The sequence below is a fragment of the Cajanus cajan genome, chromosome 11 (assembly GCF_000230855.2).
Source record: "Cajanus cajan strain Asha chromosome 11, NIPB_CcT2T_4, whole genome shotgun sequence".
NCBI lineage: Eukaryota > Viridiplantae > Streptophyta > Magnoliopsida > Fabales > Fabaceae > Cajanus > Cajanus cajan.
In genome coordinates, this window is record NC_138527.1 from 43,601,233 (window position 1) to 43,616,107 (window position 14,875).

The window sequence follows — 14,875 nt, forward strand, 5'->3', positions numbered from 1 at the left end:
AAGATAATATATATATATATTTAAACTTAAAAAAATGATTCTAAATAAATATTTTTTTAAAAATAATTATTTAAGAATTAGATAGGAACTTTTCCTTAAAAAATTTCTTTTTTGAAAAAAAAAATAAGTTTAAACAAATACTTCAAAAAGATTAAAAAAAAGTAGTTAAATACTTTTATAAGAAAAAAAAATTAAAATAAACTGACCCAATGCGGTTAGAGAAATCATTTTTTTTTAAATTTAAAACGGAAATGCTATCCAATACTTAAAAGAAATGGACATAAAAAGGAAAATATATACGCATGAAAGTTAATATCATGTGATAAAAAAAAATAGTGTATTAGATAATAAATTGACATCTCTGATTTCGCTTCATTTCTCTTCCCTCACATATTATTATCTTTCATACACTAACATGTATTATTTGTTGTTTTTTTATTCTTATTATTTCATGTCATGGTGTATTAGATAATGTATTACCAGACTCTACACTTTATTAGCATCTATGGTTAATTATTTTTTCTTCCTATCACATAATGTGACTTATTGTATTTACACTTTTTTTTCTTTATCTATCTGAGTTCAATTAACGTAGTGCTTTAGGTATGCGTGAATTTTTTTTATATTTTTTTTCTTGTTGTTTTGGCCCCTGGGAGGCAATCGTCTTTTTTTTTTTTTTAATGCAGTTCATTTGTAAAAGATGATTTAATTTCCTCCTATCGGAATATTTCACTAGTGACTTATTGCCCTCTTCATTTTCCCATTTTTATTTATTGGTTATATAGTTGGGAAATTCAAAAAGGTTAAATTAAATTAAACTATATGTTAGTTACACTGAATTATAAAAGTAGTTTACTTGAATCAAAGTAATTACTATAAAATAGTTTTTTAAAAAATTAAATTATTTTCTAGTTTAATGAACTATAGTTCTAATAGTTTGGAATATTTTAAAATTTAAACTAAATTAACTTTTTATTATAAATTTAACTAAGGTATATTATAATTTTTTAAAAATTAACTCTTATTCTCAAACTTATATTAATAAACTAAATTGTGTCCAACATGGTTTAATTTGGAAAAACTAAAATCTTCTAAGTGGTAAGTCAATCAAAATCGTTTATCAAAAATTACTTGCAAAAAATTAAGGTAAAATAGTTCAAGTTTATAAAAGAAATAACTATGAATTTATAACTAGTCGATATTCTATCTATTTTAACTATACATTGTACTAAATTAAATTATTTTTGTACTTTTAATCAAACCTTTTCTTGATTTGAACTAAATGAAATTAATTTTTTTTAATAGTAATTTAGTTTTTAAAATTAAACTTAAGTTCAATTTAAATCTTATAAAAAATAGTTTAGTATTTTTATAGTCTAGTTAAATTTAATTTTCTAATTATTTTGTTTGAAATAATTTTTGAACAACCTTATCAATTAAAAATTTGTTTCAATATATCAATCATCTTGAATTTGAGTTATATATAGATTTGTAGTTGTATTAAATATTCATGAAAAACATAATTTTTCCCTTTACATTTAATTAAAAACACTAAAAATGTCAACAAAGAAAAATCATACATAGATAAAATAAATTAAAACCAAAAAACATGATTTAAAATCATCGTAAGAATGTTTTTAAATGTTAGATGATTTGATTTATAGTTTGTGTATTTTAAAACAAAAGTTCATTTGTAATAAATTGTTTATATAGTCAAATTAATTAAAAATTATCGTAAATATAATCTATCAAATAACTATTAAAAAGATAATATTTTAATTATTCATGTTAATGTGTAAATGAATAAAAATATTTCAAAAAATCTTTAAAATATATAATTGTGTTTATAATAAAAATCATTACTTGTACATTTTAAATACAACAATTATATAAAAATCATTATAGCAAATTATATATATATATATATATATATATATATATTACACTAAACTATATTTTATAGTAGTTTAATTTTTTGAACCGAACTTAAAATATAGTTTAATTTAATTTTTATAGAAAATAATTCAATTTTTTTAATAATTTAATTTAATTTTCAAAATAGTTTTATGAACAGCTCAAAATAGAATACTAGGTTGGAGCACCTCCATGCCTTCAACAACCCGGTTCATCACATAAAGAGCACCATTAAACTAGTGTCAGATGATTTCATTTGCCAAAAATTGTTCTGCATTAAGTTCAGTCATTCCATTCTTTATTTTTTAACTTCTTTAAAGTTAGGATCTGAACACAACCAGTGATACAAAGCCTAAACCAATCACCTACTTTGAATTAAGAACGTGCCTTATTTCAATATCTGTTATTCAAGAGAAGGATGGCTTCCATTTACTGGATTTCAAAAGCCAACGTCAGGTTTTCTGACTTTATATAAGATAAATTTCACCACCTTCATATGCAGTCGTTGTAGTATAGTGGTAAGTATTCCCGCCTGTCACGCGGGTGACCCGGGTTCGATCCCCGGCAACGGCGATGTTGTGTATCAATTTTTAGTTTCTTGTATTTAAGATTTTAGCTATAGACAGTTTAAATTAAATTCATGTGTTGAACGCGTTGCACTTTTTATTTATTAAAATTATTTTATACGGGTGCATAAACATCTCTTAATTTTTTGAAGTTTTTTCTGGTAACAGATCTTGTTTTTTTGAAGATAAAAAAAATATCTCTTATTTTTATGATATTTTAACTTTTTTTTATTTTATATATTTATTTTATAATGTCATTATTAAAATGATTATTTATATCTATTACTATATACGATTATTATATAAATTTTTATAATATTATTTTATTATTTTAAAATTTAGACTATTATACTATTATCATAGTATTATTTTTTTTCTTTAAATTATAATATTAATTTGCTCTTATTCGTTTTATATTACATTAGTGCTTTTTATATTTATTATTAGAGTTGTTTTAATTTATTTTATATTTTTTAACATTATGATTTTGAACATCTAAATATAAATTTTATATTATAAATATTAATTAACATTTCATAATATAATTATATATTTTCAATATTTATTATAATATTAATTTACATTAATCATTAAGATATTTTTTCTATTCTATAAAATTTGAAGTTTAAGATTATTCTTATGTGTACTTTTATTGAGTTTATTTTCATTAATATTTTGGAAAACGTTATTTTAATAGTATTAGTTCTAATATAAGATAGAAAAAAAATTATAATTTTTTTATTGGAAATCAAGAGTATTTTTTAAGAGAGAAATGTCTTATTATTATCGTTATTAGTTGTTCATACTTTAAATAATTTTATTTTCATTTTAAATATCTTTATGATATTTTAAATTTTAATCATAAAATTTTAAGATACTTATTTATTATGATATTCGTTTAAGTATTTTAAATATTATATATGTATTATAGCATTTAAAATTTTATTAAGATATTATTTTACTATTATTAAGAGATAAGTATAGTATTAATTAAATATTTATTGTATTATTATTATTATTGAGAAATAATTATATAACGTTTTTTAATATTAAAATATTAAGAGATAAATATTTAAATATTTATTATAATGTAACTTTTATGTTATGTTTAAGGTTTATGGTGTGTTTGGATGAGAAATTTTATAAATTCAAAGAATTTTAAATTTCTTGGTATTTGAATTACTTTGATTTTAATTTCTATCATTCTTATAATATTTTGTTTGGATAAGTCAATTCAAATTTCTCAAATTTTAAATTGTTAGGTTGGATATGATAATTTAATTCCACCATGATAAAATTGATTTTAAAAATATATTTATATGTTGAGATTTTTAAATTAAATTTTATAAAAATAAATATTAACTAATTTTTAAATATTTAATAATTTTAAAAATTAATATTAGATAATATTTAATAATTTTAAAAATATTTTTGAATATTCAATAATTAAAAACATGAAGAGATAAGATATAAGATAAAATATATAAGTGAAATAAGAAGAAAAAAATATGAGGAATTTCAAATTCTTACTCTTTTGGGAGAATTTGAAATTCTAGTATTTCAAGGAATTTCACAAATGCTTGAATTTCAAATTCCTTATAAATTTCTCATCCAAACAAAGTATTTCACCTCAAAAAATTTGAAATTCTTTAAATAAATGAATTACTCTATTTAAATTTCTCATCCAAACACACTATTAGGGTTTTATATTATGTATAAACCCTACTTTTATATTTACACAAATGGAAAATACTTGCATTTAGCTTGATGTGAAATGTATACTCAATTTAATTTTTCCTTTATTTTTTTATAAAATATAATTACTTAATTCATTAATATTAATAAAATTGGTTATTTTTTATATTTTGTAGCATTAAATTTGGTTTAAATTGATATTTATTGTTCCTTTTTTAATTATTGTAACAACTCATAATAGTCTATATACTTAACAAAAATCATCTACTAATAGTGAAATAGCTAAGATACATATGATTAATATATTTACAATTTCTGAATATACGTATCAATATGTATGTGTATATATATATACATACGCACATTTATATATATATATATATATATATATATATATATATATATATGTATGTATTGTGTATATGTAAGCATAAAACAATTGCAACAAAATATACAAAATTAGTCAAGGCTACACTGTCAATAACATGGCTCCCAACGTTCTGCAAGCCTCCTGCCTAATCTTGTTCTACTCTCATGAAAAATATGATCATCGTAGTCCAACTACTAGGAAACAAGCAAAGATAAGCTATATTTCAACTGAAATAAAACATATACAAATATAGATGAGATATGAATATACTATCAACAATAATATGTAAACGACTCAACATGTACTTGTGGACTTACATCATACAACACTCATCATGGCAACAAGTTTGAAAAGCATAAAAACTCAAGCAATTTAAACTTACACCACAACCATGGCATAAAACCATGTAAACATGAAAGCATATGAGCATCAAATTACACCACATCATATGCATACACATCAATTAATGCATCGTCGCGCATATACTTATAAAGATCTTCTACAACATGGTAAGTAGTCTAAGTGAGTTGACCCTACCAAATTAACATGACCTTAAACTAAAAAGTCTAATATTATTGTTAAGGTAGAACAATTTGGGTATGAGCATACCACATCATTAACTTGCAACACTAAGCCCTTTATAAAATTAGTCCATCGACTATCCTCCAAATACTACACCTCTCCGATACTCAATTAAGGGTTAAGTCTCTGATTTTGTACTTTACTTAGTTGGTTACTTTATACATATATACTTCGATCTTGCCCACATATAGCTTAACATTGGTTACTTATAGCTAGTATGCCTCAACCTAACTCATATATTGCATCAATTAAGGTACTATAGGAGACTCAACAATCAATTCAAAGAGATAACACATACTTAATGAGAGTTTTTTAACAAGAAGACTCATAGAGCATAATACCAATATTATTCACAGAATGGAATATTTAACTTTCAAAAATTAATTTCTCTTTTAGTCCTAAGTCAATCAACATATCTAAATGCCTATAGCATTTTCAATATCAATGCCTCAACAACATCCATCTATATGCATTACCCCAAGTTAATGAATATAGATCAAACATCATTAATCAACCCACATATATAAAAGCATTTCAATTGTTCAACCATACAATCATTTACATATATCATCCTATGTCAATATACATAGAAAAAATATCACTCATCAACATATAACATGCAATAGATTTATCTAATTTATCCATATTCACCATTTAATCATGCAATCAACACATTCTTATTATAAGGCAATTTGCGCTCGACATACGCTACACAACCGATGCCCAACAACATTGAAGTAAGGAGTCATCTGTCTCATTCACGTCTAATACAATTCAACTTGTGCCAACATGGTTGAGGTTGGAAACTCCTAAGCTCTCACGCCTTATATGAAAAAGTCTCACGCCCTACTCCAGATCATGTAAAGATAATTTTCTCTCCTCACACTTGACACCACTCCTTTAACGTTTGATGCTAATCTAAGTAGAGTCAATTCTCTCACCTTACATCTGACATCATTCAAACCACACCTTACGTCGTTTCAACTCAATGTAACTGTCTTTTCTTCACACTTAGTGTGAGAAAGAAAGACAACCCTTGAAGAAGAAGAAGAATTATAAAAAAAATAAAAATTAAGTTATAAAAATAGAAATTACATTTCTTGTTTTATGTATAAAAAATTAAAAAAAAAGCAAATATTTAGAAGAAACAGAGTTATTTATTTTAACTACGCATAATATTAATGAGACTTTTACACTATCGACTATTTATTAAATTAAAAAACTTTAATTAAATATATTGATATAAAATAATAATTAATGTACGAAACAATTTATATCGATTCTTATTTAACATATTATCATTATATTTATATATTGATAAATATTTTTTTATTTTTAAAATCTTACTATTCTAATAAATAGCAAGTATATTTCAATATGGTCCTGCGAGACAATTTTTTTAATAGTCAAAATACAATGAAAAAACCCAGAATTTCGATTAAGTTGCGCTTGTATTCCTTTTCCGCACTGCATCAGACTAAATATTTATCCGTTGGAAACAAATTTTAATAGATTTTTTTTGCATATCTGTTAAAATATTAATAATTAAAGTAATTAAATAAAAATAAAATAAACTGCTTACGGTAGAAATATTTTTTTTTAATAGTATTATGTGTAATTGTATAGATTTAAAGTTTACGTGGGGAGTGGGGTAGATAACGATAACAAATATTTGTAGAAATAAAACGTGTATAATAGTATTATATTGTGTGTTCTACGTTCACGCACAGATCTTTTCCTTATCCATTTCACTTGTGTGATAATGAGAGTGCAATAATTCTAAGTTCACGCCCAGCTATCGTTTTCACTTGCGTGTCCGTGTGATAATGAGGGTGTAATAATTCTAATTTCAGATCTTTTGCTTATCCTTTCCAATTAATATCTCTTGAAATTTTTACCAATAACTTTATCTAATTATTTGTATCCAAAATAAAATATCCCTTTTCAGTTTAGCCATCACATTTTCTCTTTTCATCAACGAGAAAAGGTCATTATTAAGTGGTCACATGTGAAAAACTACTGACCTATTAATATCTCACACCAATTTTATAATGTCATAAAATAAAGTGCCCAAAAAAAATAAAATTGTTTTGATTAATTCCTCTATTTGTAATCGTCCCACACACTACAATAAAGAATAAAATCTTATTCAAACTCTCTCGAGCGATAATATTAATAAATAAATAAGATGTTTATAGTTTATTAGACTAATTTTATTTTCACTAAGGTTATTTCTTCTATATTCACTCATTTGACATTTATTTATTTTTGCTCTCTCATACGATTAGGAATGAGCATGGGATGGGTTGGAAAGACCAATCTTTTTTCCTATTTGACTCAAAATTTTAATCAAACCATTTACTTGAGCTCAATCCAATTTTATTTATTTTTAAATAGAATTGAGTCAATAAATATTTTAATATAATATATCAAAATTAACATCATGTATAATTAAATTATTGTTATTAAAATAAATTAAAGCATATATTAAAATATGTACATATATATGTAAAATATTATTATTATAAATATAATATCATATTATATAAAATATTATCTATTAAATTAAATAAAATATTTTAATTATTATTGTACAATTGCTTAAGAAAATATAATTTTAAAAGCATGTACTGTATTAAACTAAGTGATAACTTGAATTTGTCATTAAAAATTTATTGGGTCTGATTTTAAAATTCGAATCCATTTAATCTTTTTGGAGTTGAACCCAATATGTAAGAACTAATAAGGTTTTTCCACCTTTATAACAATAGTAACAATAATAATAAATAATATTAATAAAATAAAAATAGAATATAGACAATCAAGTTTTTATATTGTCATCTCCACATTCCCTTTTTAATTAACCATGTATACCTTTTTTTATAACACTTGTTTTTTGTTAAAAAAAAACCATGTTAGTAAAAAAAAAAATGGAGAACAAACTAATCAAGAATATTTTTTTTTTCTTAAGGGACGAGCTAAAAGGAGAACAAACTATTGAAGAATATTTTTTCTTAAGGAACAAACTAAAAGGTCCTGGAATCGCAACAGATAGAAATGGAAGTGCTAATACATTGATAATTAGATTAAAAAAATGTTTGAATTAGGAATTTGGTAACCCTAATTATAGGGGGGAAAAATCTCCATTAAAATCACTATTTGCAAATGAGATAAAAAAGGTTTTCTCGAGTCCAAAGGCATTTATTAGTATTATTTATAATTATTTTGTGATTTTTTGATTTATTGTTAAATTATTTTAGAGATGATATTAATATATGTTGTGGTATTTTGTGAAAAATTATTTCAAGACGAGAATAGCTATGAAAATGGTGATGAAAAGATGTTGCTCAAGTGGTTTGCACGTGGTTGCAGTTTGTGATATAAGGACTGAATTACATATTTTTCACTTTTGAGGATTGAAATGTTAAAAAAATGTTCGAGATTAAATTATAAAAAAAAAAAAAAAAAAAACCACAAAAGATAAGGAGTTAAAATGTAAATGTAAAAGATATTGGGCTTGAAAATAGATCCGAGCCCAGCCCACTGTGTTTATTTAAATTTTTTATAAATTTGATGATGGACTTTTTTTTTTAATATAATGTCGTGTTTTACTCTAATTTTAATTTTTTTATATAAAAATTATATATATTATTGAAGTCTATAAATAGCCAAAATTGATTTAGTTTAAATTATTTTATGTATTTTCAGTAAATTAGCCAAAATAGCCAAAATTTATTTTATGTATTTTCAGTAAAATAAAAAATAACAAGTCTATGGAAAATTAAATTGTAACGTGTAGTTATAAAATATATGTAATTTCATTTGATTAAACCATGACATTGAAATTATTTAGTTTAAATTATTGGAGATGTCTTATTATTAGAATGGAAAGGATCATTATTGAAAGTGAAAATTACATGAAATGTTTTATTTTTTGGACCAAGTATCTTTTAGGCGAAAAGATTTTAGAAAAAAAAGTATCAGAAACCACTTTTTTATTTATCAGCATAATTTGTTCTTGCTTTTTCATGTCTCCCTTTTTCTCCTCTTGTTTGTCGGAGATATTTCTTTAACCTTTTGAAAAACATGTCCTTTATACTCAGACTTAAACATTCACCACAATAATTAAAGGGAAAATTTCTTTTGACTGTTTATTTTCCCCTATGTGATTGTGTGCTTGATCACAAATAAACTGATTTATTTATTAAGATTTGTGATTGGCAGAAAAACATGATGTTTGAACTTGAATGGACCTTAGTAGCCCAATTTCAGCCGACATGCCTCCAAATTTTGTTACCAAGTTAGTGATCGGGTCAACTCCTAGATCATGTACTTTGTTCTAGACAAAAATCAAAGGTTCGTTGGACATAATATTAATAATAACCTTCAAACATGCTTCTTTTTCTGTCACTTACTCTCCCCTTTACAAATTACAATACACTGTTTAAAATATAAATCTCGGTATGAAATTAATTTGTTCAATATCGTAAAAAAAAAATCGATAATTTAAAAGTATATCTCAGTTCTCATTACATATTAAAAGATTCATTTTTTTTTGTAAGCTGTTAAAATTGTTGCCACTCAATATTATTATGATTTCTTTCTATACTTTTTCTTTATCTATCTATTTAGGAAGATAACACACGAATTAAGAAATAAGATTACTATTCTTTTTCAGATTAAAATTACTTTTAATTTATCAATATGACATCTGCTATTATTTTTCCCTTATGTTCAATAATGTATTAAGTAATAAAGAATTAGGTAGAGAATTGAAAATTGTATACCAAAAAGATAAAAAGTGCTTTGATTGGTGATTGCACCATAGTAAAAATATGGAGGATTCGCCGATAAAAATAAATGGATGATTTATTAAAATATTTTATTAATAAAATAAAAAAATTAAATAAGAGCAAGTTAACACTTAGTTTATACGCTCAATTGTTTTCTTTTATTCATCAATCATTATCTTTATCGTGTGATTTTCATCTCCGACATTTTAATAGCATGAGTCTTTTAGATATTATGATTGTGAAATTATAGTTATTTCATTAATTTTTCATTCAAATTTAATAATTTTTTTATCCAATAACTAATAAATCATCTAACATATAAGTTTTTCACCTTTTTTTTTCTTTCTCTTTCCTTGTTTATCCTCATATTTACTTGAAAGTATTTTTTTTGTTGTTTTTCATTTAGAAATTATTTTTCCTACAACTTATTATTCCACTCTCTTTACCAAATAAATAAATATATTATTTTATATTAATCAACCAAATTTTTTAACCAATCTTACTAAATTACTTCTATTTTAATCAGTTAAATTATAAATTTTTCAAATTTTCAACTCATTACTTAATAAATTTTTAACTAACTTATAAATTTTCAGATAAAAAAATATATGTCAGGTGTCACATATTGTCTACATGATATCATTTAATGTCTTGTAAACAAATTTGTTAAATATTTAATGTAATTTTTTTTATCAAAATTGTACAATTAAATTATGATATTTACTAGAAAAATATAATTAATTATATTTTTTTCTTGGAACAAAGTAACAAATACGCAACAAACATGTAATAAAGTGCATTTTTATTTAATAAAATAATAACAAATTGTGACAACACTTTGTGCAAATACAAGGAAACCAAGATGGGTACGTGTTTATGGGTCTCATTATTATTATGTTTGTCACAAGTCACAAGTCACAACTCATGAGTGATGCAATCAAAGTAAAGAGAGTGCAGTGATGAATGCAGCCTAAAATATGAAATTAAGTAAAAGGGTAAGGGTGCGTGTGAAGTGTGAACATGAACGAGTAACGCAGCCTAAAAACCAACACTTTCCAGGTAGGTTCCTCCACTGGTACGGCTGTGCCACCCATCACCTATAACGAAATATTCTTGTCTACAGAAAACATAAAAACAATACTTGTCATTATTTACTAAAGAAAAATCCCAGTGTGTCACTCCAAGTCTCCAACACTCAACAGCTAGCTAGGAGGGGGAGGGTTGGAGAAAATTGAAAAAAGTGGTCTGTAAGTAGCACAGTTTTCGAAAACCATAAAAATTGGTTGTATTTGTATAGACACATTCCTTGTATTTGCACAATTTGGGTCCCAATAATGATGAATTTGCTAGGTTGAGGCTTGGCCATAAGTGTAAGGGTAATAAGGATGATGGGGGTTTGGTGGTTACTGGATTGGTATTGAACATTGGTGTTGGTTGAGCTATATTTCAAACTCGTGTTTTGTCTTTTTTATAGTGTAGTAGAAGTAGTATAATAGTAGCAAGATGTGTCCCAATCGAAGCCATTGGAAGGAACGTATCTGGTCTCACATGGGAGCACATGGTGCCATCTACAAAAGGAACGTATCTGGTCTCACATGCGACCACATGCTGCCATCAAAAATGAACCTTTCACACTAATTGTTACAACATCAATGCCATTGCTTTAAGTCAACCAAACGGTCACTGATGCCACTATTTTTTTATTATTTCTAATTTCAAAACAAACACCCAATCCTTAAAATAAAACCAGCTCCTACTTTGTCTTTTTCTATATATATATTGTTTATGCAAATGCATTTATATATATTTCAAAATCTTGTTGAGATCAAGCTTTATAAACAAATTAAATCATTATTTATATGATGTAATTAAGATAAATCTCAAAAAAGTTGTAATTAAGACAGACCAGACTATTAAGACAGAGAATATATATATAGAAAAAAGAAAAAAAAATGGTGTGTGGTGAATGTAAGAGTTTAAAGTATTTATACAATATGTAAGTCAAGAAAAAGATAAATTAAAATTTTTTTATTAAAAATGTTTATATTATTTAATTTTTAATTCATGTTAATTTAATTTAAATTTACTTATTATATTTAACTCATATAACACTTTTTTTTCTTCATTTTTGTAAATTTATTTATTTTATTTTTCATCCTTGTAATTTTTTACATATTTAATCTTCTACTATACTATTGATGTGATACATATTATGTTAACATGATATTATGTTAACTTCATATATAATCACGTTATCACAATATCATCTTTGTTATTAAATTAACATTTTTTGTAATAGATTTTGACAATAAAAAGAAGAAAAAATAAACATAACCTTTGTATTTTACAAGGATGATTTAATAAATAAAAAATTTATAGAGATAAAAACTAAGCAATACTAAATTACCTGATTAAATATCATATTTAATTCTATTAAAAATCTATAAAAATAACTTTTTTTTTTCGGTATACTTGTTATATAAATATGATATTATATTTTAAATATTATTTTATGTTCTATTTAATTATTATTATTTTATCCATCTTAATTTAATCACAATTATATAATTAACCTTGAAATAATACCTTGTGATTAATTGGTTTGTTTTAAAATATAAAGATGATATCAATATTTTCAAAATTAAATCGGTCATTAAATCAGTTTAAACATTAACTTAAAATTTAATGATTTAACTATAGTTGAATTATGATCATATCAGTATTAATATAATAATAATAATAATAATTATTATTATTATTATTATTATTATTAATATAAAAATAATATTAATTAAATATAATACACTTAAAATAAAATATTATTTATAGATTTTTTATGTAAAATTTTAAATTATATATAATATAATATTTAAATATAAATTATAATAAAAATATAAAAATGCTCATTAATAATAATAAGTTTATATATAGAATAAAAAATATTAGATTAATATAATATAAATTATAAAAAATATTAAAAATTAAAAGTTAATATTAATTATTAAATTATATAAATGAGGAAAATATATTAAAAAAATTATTCTAATTTATAATTTTTTAATTAAAAGTAAATTATATTTTTTTTAAATAATTTTTTTAATTGAATCAGTTGAAAAAATTAATTATCAATTCAATTAACCTAATACTGTTATAAGATTATTAATTCAATTAATTATCTTCTTAATAACTTAAGTGCAATATCAACTCCCGAACAAAATCTTTAACCTAATACACCTATGCATTATTGCTGCTAATGTGTTTATCTCACATCACTTTAGTTTTTTTAATCATGTAAATAATATTTTATAAAAAAATATTAATACTTTGTAAGATATTAATACACTATTATTTTCTATCATATATATATATATATATATATATATATATTATTAATTAAAGTCAATGACAAATTATTTATTTAAAAAATATATTAATTTATGGGTAGATTTGTGGTTTTGGTGTATTCTTGTCCTCTCCTCGTGTTTTATAGCAAGGATTGGTTGCCGTACACCCCTTGACCGAAACATGATATGTTGTTCTTTTCAAATCATTTGTACACACATTGCAAAATCAACTTCATCTTCTATCTTCTATCTTTTGTTTCTTTCGTGCTTTCCCTTATCTTATTCAACTTTATCTTTTATATTACAAATGAAAACTTCTATTTTTAAATAAAATGACCCTTACAAACAAATATTAACTTTATATTTACAAACTATTCTTTATTAAATGTAACTTCTCTTATATTAAATATCTCATTATACTTTTTTTAATCTTCTTAAATACTATTTTTTATTCATTTTTTTTTAAATTTAACATAATTACATTTTAATTTTTTTATTATGAATCTGGACTCACTACATAAAATGAAATTTTTAAATCTATAAATCTTAGTTCAAATTAATTATTTTCATAACTTCCCAATTTTAAAATATGTTTAAAATTATATACTATACATAAAGTTCTAATTATGTTAAAATATTTCTTAAAATATAAGTTTCACTTTTATTTATTAATTGCAATATTTTTATCGTTTCTTTAAATTTTATTAAGTTTATAAATGCTCATATAATCCGTAGAAAATAGTTAAATATAACACACCTAAATTTTGAGTGAGGGTTATCACCAAATAGAATAAATTTAAATAGTTAGAATTCAATCACAGGAAATAATTTCCTATAGCATGTTTGTTTCACAAATTAAAAAAAATTGTAAATATAAAAATGTAATATTCTCATTTTGTTACGAATTTTAAAAAAATATTATAGATTATTTTTTTTTTTAAAGTTGTCCTATCATATTTTTCTACATTTTTATTCCTATCATGAGAGATTAGAAAGTGATATTTTCATAAAAATATAAGAAGTTATATTTTAATAAACTTGTAACTTTATTTTTAACTATTTTTATTTGAATCATTTTAAAATTTAAAATATTAAAAAATATTATAATATAGCTAAACATTTTTTTAATCTATGAAATTGAGAATCAAATTTCTTTTAAATGGTTTATAATATTTACGATTCTTCATAATCAATTGAACTAAATCTTTTTCTCCAAATATAACTTCTAAATATACTTAAAAATAACACTCGAATTAAAATATTTGAGAAAACATTTTTTTAAAATGCAACATAATACTTTTAATATATATATATATATATATATATATATATATATATATGTATGTATTTATCTTCTAAATTTTTGTATCAAAATGTTGGTTAAATAAAGTTTTCTTTAGAATGACAATTTTAAGACTTAAAGTTCTAACATCAAAGTTTGTTTATAGTCACGATTTAAGATAGATCATTTTTATTTTAATTTATAAAAAAATATAATTGATGATGTAAATATCTACCAAGAATCTTGAAAAATAATGGTATAAAATTAAGTATTACGTATCATGGTATAACTCCGATTATTTCTTTATAAATTTCATATTACTTCAAATT

The 14,875-nt window shown here is 22.6% G+C and overlaps 1 non-coding gene across 1 annotated transcript; it reads left to right on the plus strand.

The window, feature by feature from the left end:
• Positions 1 to 2,415: 2,415 nt before the first annotated feature.
• On the plus strand, positions 2,416 to 2,487 carry TRNAD-GUC (transfer RNA aspartic acid (anticodon GUC)). The gene has a single exon. It is a non-coding gene; the product is annotated as a tRNA-Asp (tRNA).
• The last annotated feature ends 12,388 nt before the right edge of the window (positions 2,488 to 14,875 follow it).